The sequence below is a fragment of the Schistocerca americana genome, chromosome 7, assembly GCF_021461395.2.
Source record: "Schistocerca americana isolate TAMUIC-IGC-003095 chromosome 7, iqSchAmer2.1, whole genome shotgun sequence".
Lineage (NCBI taxonomy): Eukaryota > Metazoa > Arthropoda > Insecta > Orthoptera > Acrididae > Schistocerca > Schistocerca americana.
The window spans coordinates 371,004,116-371,019,328 of NC_060125.1; the positions used below are offsets into that span (position 1 = coordinate 371,004,116).

General features: G+C 45.4%; 1 protein-coding gene across 1 annotated transcript in view; it reads left to right on the top strand.

Annotated features, from left to right (window-relative positions):
- The window catches only part of LOC124621802 (protein groucho), a 696,988-nt gene that overhangs the window by 273,720 nt on the left and 408,055 nt on the right, over positions 1–15,213 (top strand). The window lies entirely within an intron of this gene.

Consider the following 15,213-nt stretch of genomic DNA (forward strand, 5'->3'; position numbering starts at 1 on the left):
AGTAACAGTTTCGACGCCTCAGATAATTTTCTATATTGCCCCTATTTTCCATTTTGTCCAAATCGTGTGCCCAATCTAACGAAAATAATGATCACTGTACTTGAACGGTTCAACTTCTTCTCGATTTGACGATTAGAGCGCCCAATTTCCTTGTATACACCGATTTTTGCTTTTTCCATACTCGATTACTGTTTCCCGCGTGGCATTGTCACAGTGGTGGTTTATATACACAACACGCACTGACGGTAATGGTAACTTGTTTCCTACCTGCAGAAAAGGAACGTACGCGCACCCTAACACCGCACAGAGCCGACTGCATTTATACCGAGTTCCACCCTCTACAACCTGAATCGTGATACCTTGTTATATATTGTACTGCCGACATCAAACGCAATACCGTTTGACTGCATTTGTAAGTGTACTCGTTATGGATCTCGATACTGTTCCACATATTATGTGCACAACTATTCCAACCGACAATGTAAATTTTCGTACAAATATTCATGCCTTTATACTGATTTCCACTACTGTACTATAAGGCCACGGCCGACCACCTCCCTAGTGAAACTAGATCTATAAGTATGAGAATACCTGTTTTTTCTAAAACTAATACCATGAAATTTCTGGTATCCCTATAAAAGTATTCCATGGATTAATAAAAAATGCTACACCTGCTGATGCTGATTAAGGAAACCAGGCAGCGCTCATCAGTCACTTATTCACCAGTCAGACAGAAGCAGTGTACCCGGTCTATTTGCGTATAGAGTAAATTCTGTGTGCAAGTATGAGAAAGCGTTGCACATGCTCGTATAGCGTATATCTGAGGCGGGTGCGGGAAACCGTCTAAAAACGATATCCAGTTTGGCCGGCACACGACCCATCGTCGTTAATACGCCTGGCGGACTCGACCCGAGGCCTTCGTATCTTTCCGTCGCAGCATGCGCCGGTTTACGAGAGCGTTCAATAAGTAATGCAACACTTTTTTTTTTCTCTGCCAATATCAGTTGAAAAAAAATGCGGGATTTGTTGTGGGACACCGTGGACTATTCCCGCTTCGCGCCTTATAGGGTCATGAAGTTCAGATAGGTGGCATTTCTATACGTAGTCTTTCAATTGGCGTCTGTAACGGAGGTGCTTTCGATACAGAGAGTTTCTTTTGGCGGAAAACAGAGCGTCGCAGATATTAATGGGCGCTTGCAGAATGTCTACGGAGACCTGGCAGTGAACAAAAGCACTGTGAGTCGTTGGGCAAGGCGTGTGGCATCATCGCAACAAGGTCGCGCAAACCTGTCCGATCTCCCGCGCACTGGCCGGCCGCACACAGCCGTGGCGCCTGCAATGTTAGAACGTGCTGACACTCAGATTCGAGGTGATCTACGGATCACAATCGAAAACCTTGCGGCTCAACTGGACGTCTCTATTGGTATTGCTGACTCACCCGTTCACCAATTGGGGTACTCCAAAGATGTGTGGCGGCTGAGTCCCTCGCCGCATAACAGAATACCATCAAGAGCAACGGAGGACCATCTGTGCGGAATTGCTTCCCATTACGAGGCTGATCGTTACAGTTTTTTGTCGAACATAGTCACAGTGGACCAGTACGGCGGTACCAACCAGGCGTACAGTCCCTGCCAGTAAGGTTGCGTAAGGCCGGCACATTGAACCGAGATGGTTTTTGGGTTATCTAGCCAAAAGAGTAGGGAATAATGTGACGTATTGCAATCCTGAATAAAGCCACTATTACTACTGCTGCTTCTAATACACTGGTAATAAAAAGCGTTTCCTCCAGTGTATCACAGGAACATCTCCATGTCCGATGAACTTTGCAAGTCAGTCTGTTGGTTAGCGCGTACCGACAAAATGATCAGATATCCTTTCATTCCTTATTGTAACGTTAATACGTGAGTCTATTGACTAGTTGCACGCGGATACGGCGAAGGAGCTGCAAGACTTGATGTGCCTCCGAGAAGATATCGAGCGCGAGCAGCAAGTAGAGAGTACAGAGGGCACAGGAAGCTGGTCCGGGTGTTAATGACAACGCAGCGGGCGGTCGTTAAGGAGCGCAGCGATCGCCATAATCGTCAGCGCACCGCGCTACGCTGCCGGATTATTGTCGTGCGCTCGCGCCCTCGCAGTTTTTTGCCTTCCCCTCCCCCTTGTCCTCCATCGCACCACCCTGCCCTGCGTACACCCTCCGCGACAAGGGTGCGAGGCCAGAGTGATTCCCGGTCTCGCCAGAGGATGCGAGAGAAAGAGGAGGCGAAGAAACACTGCGGCCGTGTACAGAGATATATGACGCACGCGCGGAATAAAAATGGCCCTCTCTGACCCTGCGTCACCTCGGCGGCCGACGGGGGTGGCGAGGCGGCGAGGAGGGGTGGCGCGCGGCTGTTGGCCGGAGAGGGGAAAGAGGGAGGAGGCGGCGGCAGCGGCGGCGGCTCGAATGGAAGCCAGCATGGCGACTAGCCGCTCAAATTTGGCCAGCAAACTGACGTAGTATCGATTTCCTCCCCACCCTGTCCGCTGGTGCCTGCTCACCTCCACACCCCCTTCACTCACCCTCGGACACACACACACACACACACACACACACACACACACACACACACCTTCCTGATACAGCAGCGAACCCTTCAAAAAATGCCCGGCTATTGGCTGGCTATGATTGGGAATGAGAGGGAGAGGAAGAGAAAGAGAGATGAAGAGGGAGACAGAGAGAGAGAGAGAGAGAGAGAGAGAGAGAGAGAGAGAGAGAGATGAGCGAAACGAGGAGAGTTAGTGCTCTGCTCCGACACACGTTCACGTTTTTGGCGTACACGTGTAAAAAGGCTGGCCGTCCTCCCATGATGAAAAATACGGCTGCCTCCCCCCCCCCCTTCCCACCCCCTCCCGACAGACACGCAGACAGACATTGCGAGAGCAAAGTGTCACCCATCTACTGCACATCTGATCGTGCGTTCTCGTGTAAAGACCTCATCTTTGTCTTTTGTGACTTACATCTTAGTAGCTATTCCTACTAAAAGCCAGATGCTACATGGTACTATGTAAAAGTTCTAATTAATTAAAATTAGTACGTCTTACTCGCATCCTATCCTTGAAAGCAGTTCGCTTGGGAGTGAATTTGCCGATCCCAACGTTTCTGCCAATTTTGAAACGCGTTCTGGAAGTCTTCCTTTGTTTGTGTGATCTCTGCGGCCCCGCTTGAATTTCCTCCATTGAATCAAATCTTCGCCGCTTAGACTTCAATTACGTACTGAAGAAGAGGAAGAAGTCTCCTGGAACAACGTGTCTGGTGAGTACGGCGGGTAGGGAACAACTACCGTCTTTTTTTAATCAAAACATTTTGAATAGTGTAGGCCTTATGTGTTTATCCATGGTCATTGTGGTATACGAGTCATTGTGACGTACGACCCAAGAGTCTTCTTTAGCTGCTGTGAGCTGTGCTAGTATGTGTGCTCGCTGTCTGGACTTCAACCAGGCAGCACCTACGGACAACAACAGATTTCGTAGCATCTGTTGACGTCTGGGTCGGTCATCGAAATATTGTTCGTTTTTGGTCTAGAGGTACAGCATACGCTTGGAAACAGGAAGGTCGCAGGATAAAATATCTTGATATTTTTCAGTCTGCCTTTACCCTTGCCATCACCTTTCAGCGGTGTGAAGATATGCCAGCAACGACACGTTTGGATTCCACGGTAAACTGTAGGTCCCCTTTCCCCGGTAGTGTCACTAGATTGTGGGTTAGAGGCCAAGCAAGTCGTCGAAGTGACGTCCAGTTGAGAGACTTGCACCAGACGGCTGAACATCCATCTTGAAGGCCTCACAGCCGTTGCGCTGTCCTGTAAAATGGAAACAACTCGGCTGTATATTCGAAGCACATCATTAATTAATCACGCCGAGAAAACCCGAAAGATCAAGCTTGGGTCGTCTTCAAGCAGTTGCTTAAATTCTCTGCAGATTTCCGTGCAATGTTCATTCTGATCGTGTTGAAACCGTCATGGTACAAACTTCGCCACACTGTTTCTGAAGTTCGGTTCTGCGGAATACGTTCTCAAGGTGTTGTAGAGGCATTGAATGTTGAGACTGAGGTCCTTCATTTGCTGGCGTGATACCAGTCGACGACCGATCACGACGGTCGTCGTCATCATCAGTCGATGTTCGCTAATTTTTTGAACCGCTTGTATCAGTCGTATGTCTGTGTCTGATCTGAAGCCATGCGTCCAAAAAATTGTTTCAACTTTTCGTGCGTTTCTTCGGCGTTTTCCCAACTCTAAAACAAAATTTCATACATACATGCTGCCCTTTCAGGTCAGCCGCCGCAAAACCCTAAACTCACGGGAATACGGTAATGGAAATACGCTCACCAACAACTAACTGAACCATTCAGCCGACTTCACCTCTTCCAAGAGGGAAGTAGGGGAGAAACCTATCAATATTCCACTGTATCCCAAACTGTTTCCGGGCAACATTCAAGTTTCGGGAACTTATGGATAACACTTCGTATGACAGTACTTATCAGAGGGTAAATCCAAGAAAGAAATGAATGACGAGTAGAAAGATGCCTTAACTACTAGCTCGCTTGTTCCTTCCTACTTCCTTCATTCAGCTTCCTATAACAGATATAAACTGTTAGCATCACAGTTAGTGATAATCAGGTTCCAATGTAGCATATAATTACAGTCTAGATGTTTTCCCCGATCTCACGGAAGTTCTTGTTACTCTTTCGTCTTCCCTAGAATGAGCAGACGTTGATGATTGTATTAAATGAGTGGCCAAAAATGTCGAGAAGGGTTGAGTCATTTGAAGATGTGCTGTGTATGAAGCCCGAATGTTTAGTTAAATGCGAGAGAAGACGCAAGTGTAGAAGCAGCCAGCGCAGAAATGTTCCTATCGATACACAAAAAAGGCGAACACACTTCTGTTTAAAAGACTGACTGATAAGTGGGTACCAGCCGCCCCATTCTACCTTCCTCACCATCTTTAAAAATTTCTAAAAATTTTGGTATGCGAACATATCCATGCTCTTTTTGAGGTGCAGCTCACCTCTCGAAGCTCCATTAACTGTAACTCGTTCACACCCACTGGACCAATCATACACACCCACTTGCCCATTCTCACTCACTCACTCACTCATTCAGCCCAAACCATTGTCATTATCTCTTTCTGTCTCTCTAACTGTGACTGTCTTCTGCCTCACAGCCACAGTCTCTTTCCTTCTGTCCTACTGCTACCGTTGCTCTCATAGTCACTGTATCCTTCTTGCTCTCTCTTAATGCTACTATCTCATTCATTGCCACTGCTGCTGTCTCTTTATCACTGTCACTATTTTTCTCTCTCTCGTTGTCATTGTCATAGATTCCTTCTCTCATTATTACTGGCCCTCACCCACTTCCACTTTCTTCATCTCTTTATTCCATTCACACTGGTACTATATCCTTCACTCTTTTTCTAGCGCTGTTCTGTCACTGTCAACCACGCTCCTCTGCCGCTGTCCCCCCCACCCCCTCTTTCTTTCGCACTGCTATTGCCTCCTTCACTCTTTCCATACCATAACCACTGTCTATTATCTACCTGTATTTATTACTTTTTCGTCTCTTTCCGACTGTCACTGTCTCCTTCTCACTCAGCATAAAAAACACCAACATGTTTGCATGGTAAAATTATTGGGAAAATTTTTAAAGGTGCTGATGAAGGTATAATGAGGCAGCTGGCACCGCACTTTTCAGTTAGAATCTTTTAAAAACATGAGCATATTCACCTTCTTTGTGCTGAAGGAAGTGTGTAATATTCAAACTTTGATCCTGTATTGTAGGACAGTTATAGTAAGACGAGCTTTCTGTCGGGCATAGCAGCCCAAGGGGCTTTCAAAAACACATGACCCTACTTTTATATCACCAATAGAACCAGAAGTATGAAGCACCAGAAAAATCCCGTTTTTATGCCCGGCGTTTTGGTAGGGCATACTTTGGCATGCGTGCTGATATCTGTTACAGATAGCTATGTGTTGAACATGGTAGCACGTTATGAGTTAACCGACATTGTACTAGAGATGATAATCGATGCAAGATACTTGGGTCTCAGCATACAGGAGATCACAAACGAGTTCGTGTTTCTGAAGGGTAGTTGTTCAACATAGCGGAGACAGTGTTTCGACACACTTCAATCGCCGCAAGGGACGACCACAAGTGTTGGGGAATGCATGGTACTGTTGGAGGTGGTACACTAAGTGGTCAAAAGTATCCGGACACCTGACTGAAACCGAATTAAAAGTTCGTGGCGCCCTCCATTGCTAATGCTGGAATTCAATATGGTGTTGGCCCACACTTAGCCTTGATGACAGATTCCGCTCTCGCAGGCATACGTTCACTTAGGTGCTTGAAGGTTTCTTGGAGAATGACAGCCCATTTTTCAGGGAGTGCTGCACTGAGGAGAGGCCTGGCACGAAGTAGGCGTTCCAAAACATCACAAAGGTGTTCTATAGGATTCAGGTCAGGACTCTGTCCAGGCCAGTTAATTATAGGGATGTTATTGTCGTGTAACCACTCCGCCACAGGCCGTGCATTATGAACAGGTGCTCGATCGTATTGAAAGGTGCAATCACCAGCCCTGAATTGCTCTTCAACAGTGAGAAGCAAGAAGGTGCTTAAAACATCAATGTAGGCCTGTGCTATGATAGTACCCCTGAAAACAACAAAAGGTGTTAGGCCCCTTCATGAAAAACACGACCACACCATTGCAACACCGCCTCCGAATTTTACTGTTCGCACTACACACGCTAGCAGATGACGTTCACCGTGCATTCGCCATACCCACATCCTGCCATCGGATCGCTACATTGTGTACCGTGATTCGTCCCTCCACACAACGTTTTTCCACTGTTCAATCGTCCAATGTTTACGCTCCTTACACCAAGCGAGGCGTCGTTGGGCATTTACCGGCGTTGTATGTGGCTTATGAGTAGCCCCTCGACCATGAAATCCAAGTTTTCTCACCTCTCGCCTAACTGTCATAGTACTTGCAGTGGATCCTGATGCAGTTTAGTATTCGTGTGTGATGGTCTGGATAGATGTCTGCTATTGTACATTACGACTTTCTTCAATTGTCGGCAGTCTCTGTCAGGCAACAGACGAGGTCGACCTGTACGCTTTTGTTCTGTACGTATCCCTTCATGTTTCCACTTCCCTATCACATCGGAAACAGTGGACCTAGTGGTGTTTAGGAGTGTGGAAATCTCGCGTACAGACTTATGACATAAGTGACACCCAATCACCTGACCACGTTCGAAGTCCGTGAGTTCCGCGGATCGCCCTATTCTGCTCTCTCACGTTGTCTAATGAATTCTGAGGTCGCTGATATTGAGTACCTGGCAGAAGGTGGCAGCACAACGCACCTAATATGAAAAACGTGTGTTTTTGGGGGTGTCCGGATACTTTTGATCACGTAGTTTATGCCGCTGCCTTCCTCCGACCATTGAACTGTCTCACCCAGCGAGCTCTAGCGGACCTACAGTTTAACGTGGCTACCAAACCACACTGCAGTTCGGCATCTCTCACGTCAACAAACATTGCCAGAGTTGACAGAAGTGATAAGTGACGGATAAAAATCCTAGTATTGACCTGTGGTCGAAACAAGACTTTGCCTTTGTATCCGGCACTTTGCGACTCTCTTCCTTTCTTTCATTTTTTCGATTTGTTTCTTCTTCGTAATGTCGTCAGTGGATCTTCCCAGTTGTCGCATGAAAAAAAAAAAAAAAAAAAAAATGGCTCTGAGCACTATGGGACTTAACTTCTGAGGTCATCAGTCCCCTAGAACTTTGAACTACTTAAACCTAACCTAAGGACATCACGCACAACCATACCCGAGGCAGGATTCGAACCTGCGACCGTAGCGGTCATGCGGCTCCAGACTGAAGCGCCTAGAACCGCACGGCCATACGGACCGGCTGTCGCATGACATCTTTCAAATTATATCGATGAGAACTTCACTGAGCTTTAGGGTGGCCAGTCCCCTGATTGAAGACAATGAGCTACCGAGTCAACGCCTCAAACACAGACATGCTCCCGCGTATGTCTTGACTGGGCTATGGAACATTGGCGGCGCATAACATGGCCGACGAATTCCGCTTCAGTTGTATGGAGCCGAGTGGTGTCGAGAGTGTCGCGCATGCCCCATGAAGCTGCTGTGCCGCGTTCACATGGCCGTAATTACGCCCCATTAACTGACTACAGATACGGATGGCGGATGCACGCTGGATAGACATTCGTGTAGACCATCTGCATCCCTTACTTGCCTCAGAGTAGCCCGAGGACCTACGCGACGTGCCACCTATGACGATACGATCCTAACAAAGCACCAAAGCTTGCAGCTGACCGTGATGTCAGTTAGTGTCCATTGCAAAGTACTCTTAATGAATTCCACATATTACACTTAACTGTCCACATTTGTACCAGATGCAGGAAGTGTGAGGGGATAAACTCTGAAACGTCCATCCAGCTGGCGTCTTCTAATGCACAGAAATAGTACTTCGGTCGAAAATCCGTTGTTCTTGACGCAAGGCTAGATGAAATTTGCGTGTGATTTGGCCATGGCTCACTACGCTATTAGATGAAAATCCTAAGTTTTCTGGGCCGCCGATGACACTTTGATCAGATGAAACCACAAACTGTGCAGAGAAGTTATGAAAACGAATGCCTACAAAGTAGTTAAATTGACGCTGATAATCCTCGAAAATTATATACATTTATGTAATTGTGGTCACAAATCAAAGTATACTTCATGCACTCTGTTCTTCGCTGAATTCTACACAGAGTCTCGATATCTTACTCGCACCACTCCGCTCGGTGCTTTTCTTGGTGAGAGCCGAAGGTAACGAACTGATTCGTCTGCATATCTTTACCGTAATGTGACTGGTAAAATGAAATCTCAGTCGAGTCGATGTCAGCTTACTGCTAAGTGGATAGCTATTACGATTATCAGTGAAATGTAAATCCTTGATAAAAATTAATTGACGCGGTGGCCAAAGGGTAATTCCTGCTTCTCCGGGCATGACAGCCAATTAGATTACACGATTACTATGTGGGAGCAGTTACTCATCGATGTGGTACTCGCTGTATCACCCATTGTTTGCACCTCACTCCACACATGCGTCATACATCGGGTAATGCTTTCTCTGTGCACCACAAAACGAAGCTTGTGGTAGAAATTATGGCTCCCAGAGCTACAAATGTTACACACCGTTCGTTGCTTGGCTTGGCGACCGCTTCAGTGGATTCACGTCAATGATTGGCTCCCCAGGCGATCCGATCTTAAGCCAGCTGAGCTTTTGTGCGCTGCTGTCGATATTCGGGTGCACTCGAAGAATCTAGCGTCAACTACAAGAGAACAGCTGCCCGTACAATTGCAAAATGCGTTAGTCAGTATCTGTTCGGAACGATTCCTGTACGTCAGAGCCCATTCCACGTCGTGTTACTGCAGTTTTGAGTTTCCGCGGAGGGCGACTCACTGCTATCACCACCCACTGCCCTCCCATAATCTGCGGCTACTCTGTGCATTTCAGGAGTGTGGCTTGAAAAGTCTGCAAACTCAAAGACCCGTGGTGCGTCCTTGGTCGGTCTTATTTCCAGAAGTGAAAGAACCGGTAAGTGGCTGTGTTAATGTAGAAACTACATATTTAAATTCTCATGTGCACACCATTAACTCATCGACTGCATTTTGGATGCTGCAGCCGCCCTGGGCAAATTCGAAACACGCATGACGTATTGGGATAGTAAGAAATACAGCAACCAGCCACTTTTATATACTTTTGAAGTTATAGAATCTACAGCCACGGAGCTCAACGACCAGTAAAATGGATAAATTTATGATCAAGGACTACGGTTTTCAAACCAACTTCAGAACCACTTTACATTATACCACTTACCGTACGTGCACTCTTTGACACAGTATGAAACGATGAGTGGAAATGGAAGTGCCATTCTTTCGTAAAACGCATTTTAGTTCTGCTGTGTTCCCGGTACTCTGTTGCATGTCCCTAGAATTGATCGAGGTGCCAAACGACGGGGAAAATGTTTCAAAAATTCATTACTCGATGGCGCATGGTCTTCGTTCAAATGGTTCTGAGCACTAGGCGACTTAACTTATGAGGTCATCAGTCCCCTAGAACTTAAGAACTACTTAAACCTAACTAACCTAAGGACATCACACACATCCATGCCCGAGGCAGGATTCGAACCTGCGACTGTAGCGGTCGCGCGGTTCCAGACTGAAGCGCCTAGAACCGCTCGGCCACTTCGGCCGGCCGAAGTCTCATAATTACTATTAAAAAATCTTACTGTGAAACAGAGGAATGGAAAAATGTCAAAATCTAGAAGCCCACGGCAGACTTTTGTCGTGCCGTACTTGATCTGGAAGACCTGTCGTGTTAGTTGAAAAACAGAAAGACCTGTTAACGATATTGCCATTTCTTCCTCGCACAGGGAGCTCCCAACGTCTGTTCCCAAGAATGGAGTTGCGTAAGAAACAGAAGTCAGTACTAAAGATATTTTTTTCTAGTTTTTAATTATGTTGTTAATTATGTTGTTCCTGTCACAAATGAAACGTAATGCCTCTGTATGGATCGCACTTGGAACAAAAACTTTCTTATTGGCACTTACGAGTATAACCAGTCAGTTTATTTATTTGCTCGTTTCTCTCATTTTTTGCAGTAATGAGGTGGGGAGCGTACCACAAGGTATCTGAATATCTTCTCAATTTTATGGATACGAGTATGACAGAAAGAGACATTGTTTTTTAACTCTTCTGAAAAATGTTATATTTGGCCTGTAGAATCTTTTCCATTTCCGCTTTTCAAATGACGTCGAATGTAAGAGGTGTCTGTTTGAAACAAAGAGAAAAAAAGTAAAACAATTACGAGTTATACCAAACTGGTCTCGGAGGCTACGATGCGAGCGCTGTCATCTTACTTTTGATTTCTAATTCTAAGTTTATTAAAATACAGGCGGCGCTTGTATGGTTCTGACGAAAGTCGAAAAACAAATGGCCGGTATCTTGTTGAGAGGATTTTCCATTCTCTAAGAGTACCTAAAGCGTAAATCAAATGACCGATGGAGTTCTGGCATTACTTAAAACGGCATTCAGCTCTAGGTTTTTATGCTACATCTGTTCTTGCTTCTGAGATTTTAAAGATTCTAATCTTTCTTGCTGTTTTTTGCCATAGTAATTCCTTTCCAGAGAATATCTAGAGCAGCAATGAAAGTCATAGCGCTGTTCGTAATTGTATTGTTGGTTTGTTACGCTGTAAATTATTTCATTGTGAAGTTTTGCGCCAAACGTCAGTTCCGTTTTGAGAGATATATCATTCTTAAATCTTAAACGAGAAATGCATTGTAACCTTATGATTATTAAAAGTTATGAATAGACGCTGCCGTTTGTGATCTAATAATTCGCCTTACGTAAGAGTCTGCCGTAGACAATATCGCGACCTCTAGGCCACTGGATCAGATTAGGCGCCTCAGCTTCGCTAAATGCACTTAAAGCAGATGGCGCCTGTAGCGACCTACCCCGGCAGTGGAGTTCGTTACCGCGCACTGTGCGGTGGCGCTCCGTTTCATCAGCAGCGTGTGGCTGGCAAAGGGGAAGGCAGGTACTGGCATAACAGTGTTAATCACCATACTGTGCGCCGGTGTCGGCAGTTAACTTCCGAACCTCTTCGCAGTGCACCGTGGAATGACGGCATGTGACGTAGTTGATGGGTATCTGTCCGTTGTGTGGGGATGTTAAACTGGGTGGTCCCCATTGGTGCACTCGAACGGAGTAGGCTGTGTGCCGGAACCACGGCCTCTCACATATCTTGCATCATCATCATCATCATCATCATCATCATCATCATCATGGTCAACACCAAGACGACACACACACACACACACACACACACACACACAACCGACTCGAAACTGTTACATTCAATACACCTTGACTCGGAAGCCAAAAAGTTTAGAATGTTCCTGGATGCGTGAGCGCATTGGAACACAAGAACTATCACCAGGCTTTACTTTCATCGTTATTCCATACTTCCTACATAACGCTCTGCCTGGAGAATATGTGACTGTTGCTCTCGAAACTTATTTGTATTTTGTATTGCTCTATTAATGATGCGTCCTATTAATCTGTTGTATCGCTAAGGTTTTTATAACTCTGCAAGTGAAATTTGCTATTAATTGTGAACATAGGTAGCAGTTGATTACGAATAGCCTAAATACAGAAATTATTTAGACAACTGTATTATTCCATGTGGACACGTCATTGCGAGTTTAACCAGTACTAATTCTGTGATCGGTACGTTGATGCCATACTATCAGTCAGTTTTGTTGCAGAGTAGAGAGATAATGTTACTTGACAAAGATGTCCGCCTCCGTAGCCTACCACGCAGGGAGCCCGGGTTCGATTGCCGGCAGGGGACTGGGTGTTGTGTGTCCTTCATCATCATTTTCATCATCATTGACTAGCAAGTCGCCGATGTGGCGTCATGTAAAAAGGACTTTTACCCAATTATTTCCATTTATAAGATGGAACAAACGACATCTGTGTGGTAAAGGGTTGCAAATATAGGAACTAACAATTTCGTAAAGAGATATGATCGTATCAGAGATACAAGAGGCGTTCAAGAAGTTTCTGTTTGAAGGCGTTGCTGGAGCGTATCTGCAATGTAGCGCAAATCCGATGCAGATATTTACCACTGACACGATTTGCGTGGCATTCGTGTTTTTCCTGCGTGCGTGCGGTAAAGACGGAAACGTGAACTATGGCGACGTTATCGCCAAATCCATCTAAACAGTACGGACGTGCTTCGGAGAATGAATAACGTGGCAGCATAACTGTCGACAACCACCGTTGATCAATGGTGCGGCCAAGTTCCGTGCTGCTTCATGATAACGCATGTTCCTATATCGCAAACGTCATAACGCAGAAATTACACCAACTCGAGAACCCGCCCAATATAGCCATAATCTCTCCCCATGAGAATATCCGCCTTCGTCGCTTAAAAAAGGCTTTGAAGGGTCGACGACTCCTGTCGGACGAGGATGTGCAACATGCAGTTTTGGACGTCTTCAAGCAGCAGCACACTGTATTTTATCAAACGGATATATTCGACCTGGTGCGTCGGTTGGATGATTGTCCCACTGATCACGGCTATTTTGCCTGATTGATATACTGATTCTGTATTTCAAAAGCTTCGAAAGTAAACCTTTTGATTGCCTGTTATATAAACAAAGTCAAGAGCAAAAGTTACCGAAGTGTAACAAAAATTACATTTGTGGTACAATGTGAGAACTACTTTCCAGGCTGGACTTTGATGAACTTGGCAATGGAGAGTTAACGAACATTCCTTTAGATGATGGTAATACCTTGAAACGTAAGTGTTCGACAACATTCAGGAAGGCTCTTATCTGATTTTATTGCAAATTTTCATTATTGACGTAAAACCGCTTAAAATGAATTTTGTTGTGTTAGAAATAACAGATGAATGTTCTGCTTGTTTTTTAACGTAATCCATTTTATTGCTGAAGTCATGTATGACCCGAACATAACACTGTGTACGTCTACATATACAGAAGCCATCTTATGGTGTGTAGCGGAGGGTACTTCTCATACCAGTATTTGTTGTCTCTTTCTCTTTATCATTCGCGAACGGAGCGTGGGAAGAATGATTACTCGTAAACTTCCGTATTAGCTTTAATTTCTCGGATTTTCTCGTTGTAGTCATTTCGTCAGTCGTATGTCAGAGTCAGTAATACCTTGCCCGACTTTTCTGGAAACATGCGCTGTCGGAATTCCACCAGTAAACCTTTCCGTGATGCATAACGCCTCTTGCAGCGTTTGCCGATGGAGTTTGTTGAGCATATGTCGCGCCGACTAAGGTATCCCGTGACGGCAACGACCCTCTCTTGGTTGGAGCTTCTCTATCGCTTGTTGATCCTAGACTGATCAACAGTACTCAAGAAGTTATAGAGCGATTACTTTGTAGACCATTTCTTCGATAGATGAGTTATATTTCCTTAAAGTTCTTCCAATGAATCTCAATATGGCATCTGCTTTTTCTGCTATCTGTTTTATGCGATCTATCCACTTTAGGTCGTTCCGGGTGGTTACTCATAGGTCTTTTACAGTAGTTACTGTTTAGATTTATCATTTATCGCCAATAGTGTAAAACACAGACACACTGTTTCATTCATTCCACCAACGAAAAAACCATGGCAGTGCCGCGAATTGAACGCAGGTTCTAGGCATGGCTGTTGGTTGATTTAGGGAAGGGGACCAAACAGCGATGTTACCGGTCCCATGGGATTAGGGAAGGATGGGGAAGGATATCACCAGTGTCCTTTCAAAGGAATGGTCCCGGCATTTGCCTGAAACGATTTAGGTAAATCATGGAAAACCTATATCAGGATGGCCGGACGCAGATTTAAGCCATCGTCTTCCCGAATAGAAGCCCAGTGTACCAACCAATGCGCCACCGCGCTCGAGGCATGGCTGTCAGAGACGTTGACGGCCTAGCTGCAGAGGGAGGGGGAGGGGGCAGTAGTAAACGGCAAACGGATCTAAATCATGTACTACAGGTACTACTACTATTGCTACTGTAGTAGTAGTTGTAGTAGTAGTAGTGGAACCGTTTCACAGTGCATGTACAGAATTCTATAAAATATGTCCTGTTGCCGACCGCAGTCTTACGAATAAGCAATAGATGTTTGCACAGACAGGATTGTAGACCACGCTTGAAACTACTGGGACCTATCTTCAAACAGATTGTGCAAATTAGAATGCGTGTAAACAACTGTAATAGAAAAAACATCTAGCAAAGCATGGAACCAGACAATTGATAACGAGAGACTGCTTGGAGTATCTACATTATTATACAGGGTGATTCTTATTAATGTTTAAAAACCACCGAAGCGACGTAGATGAGGTTGAGGCAAGTAATTTAACATAAGACACCTGGGATCTCAAATGTCGGGAAATACACGTAAAGTGGATGACAAATTTTGAACTTCGGATGTCTCCAGACGACTAACTTCGCCGCACTTGCAGCTGTTGAAGCTATTCATCCTAACCCACGTCAGCTATTCATGTCGGTGTAGCTCTAAGCCCACGCGCTCGACTTAAGCGCGTGGGGCTCAGGGTTCGAATCTTGCGCCCGGCAGGTAGTATTTTTTTCAT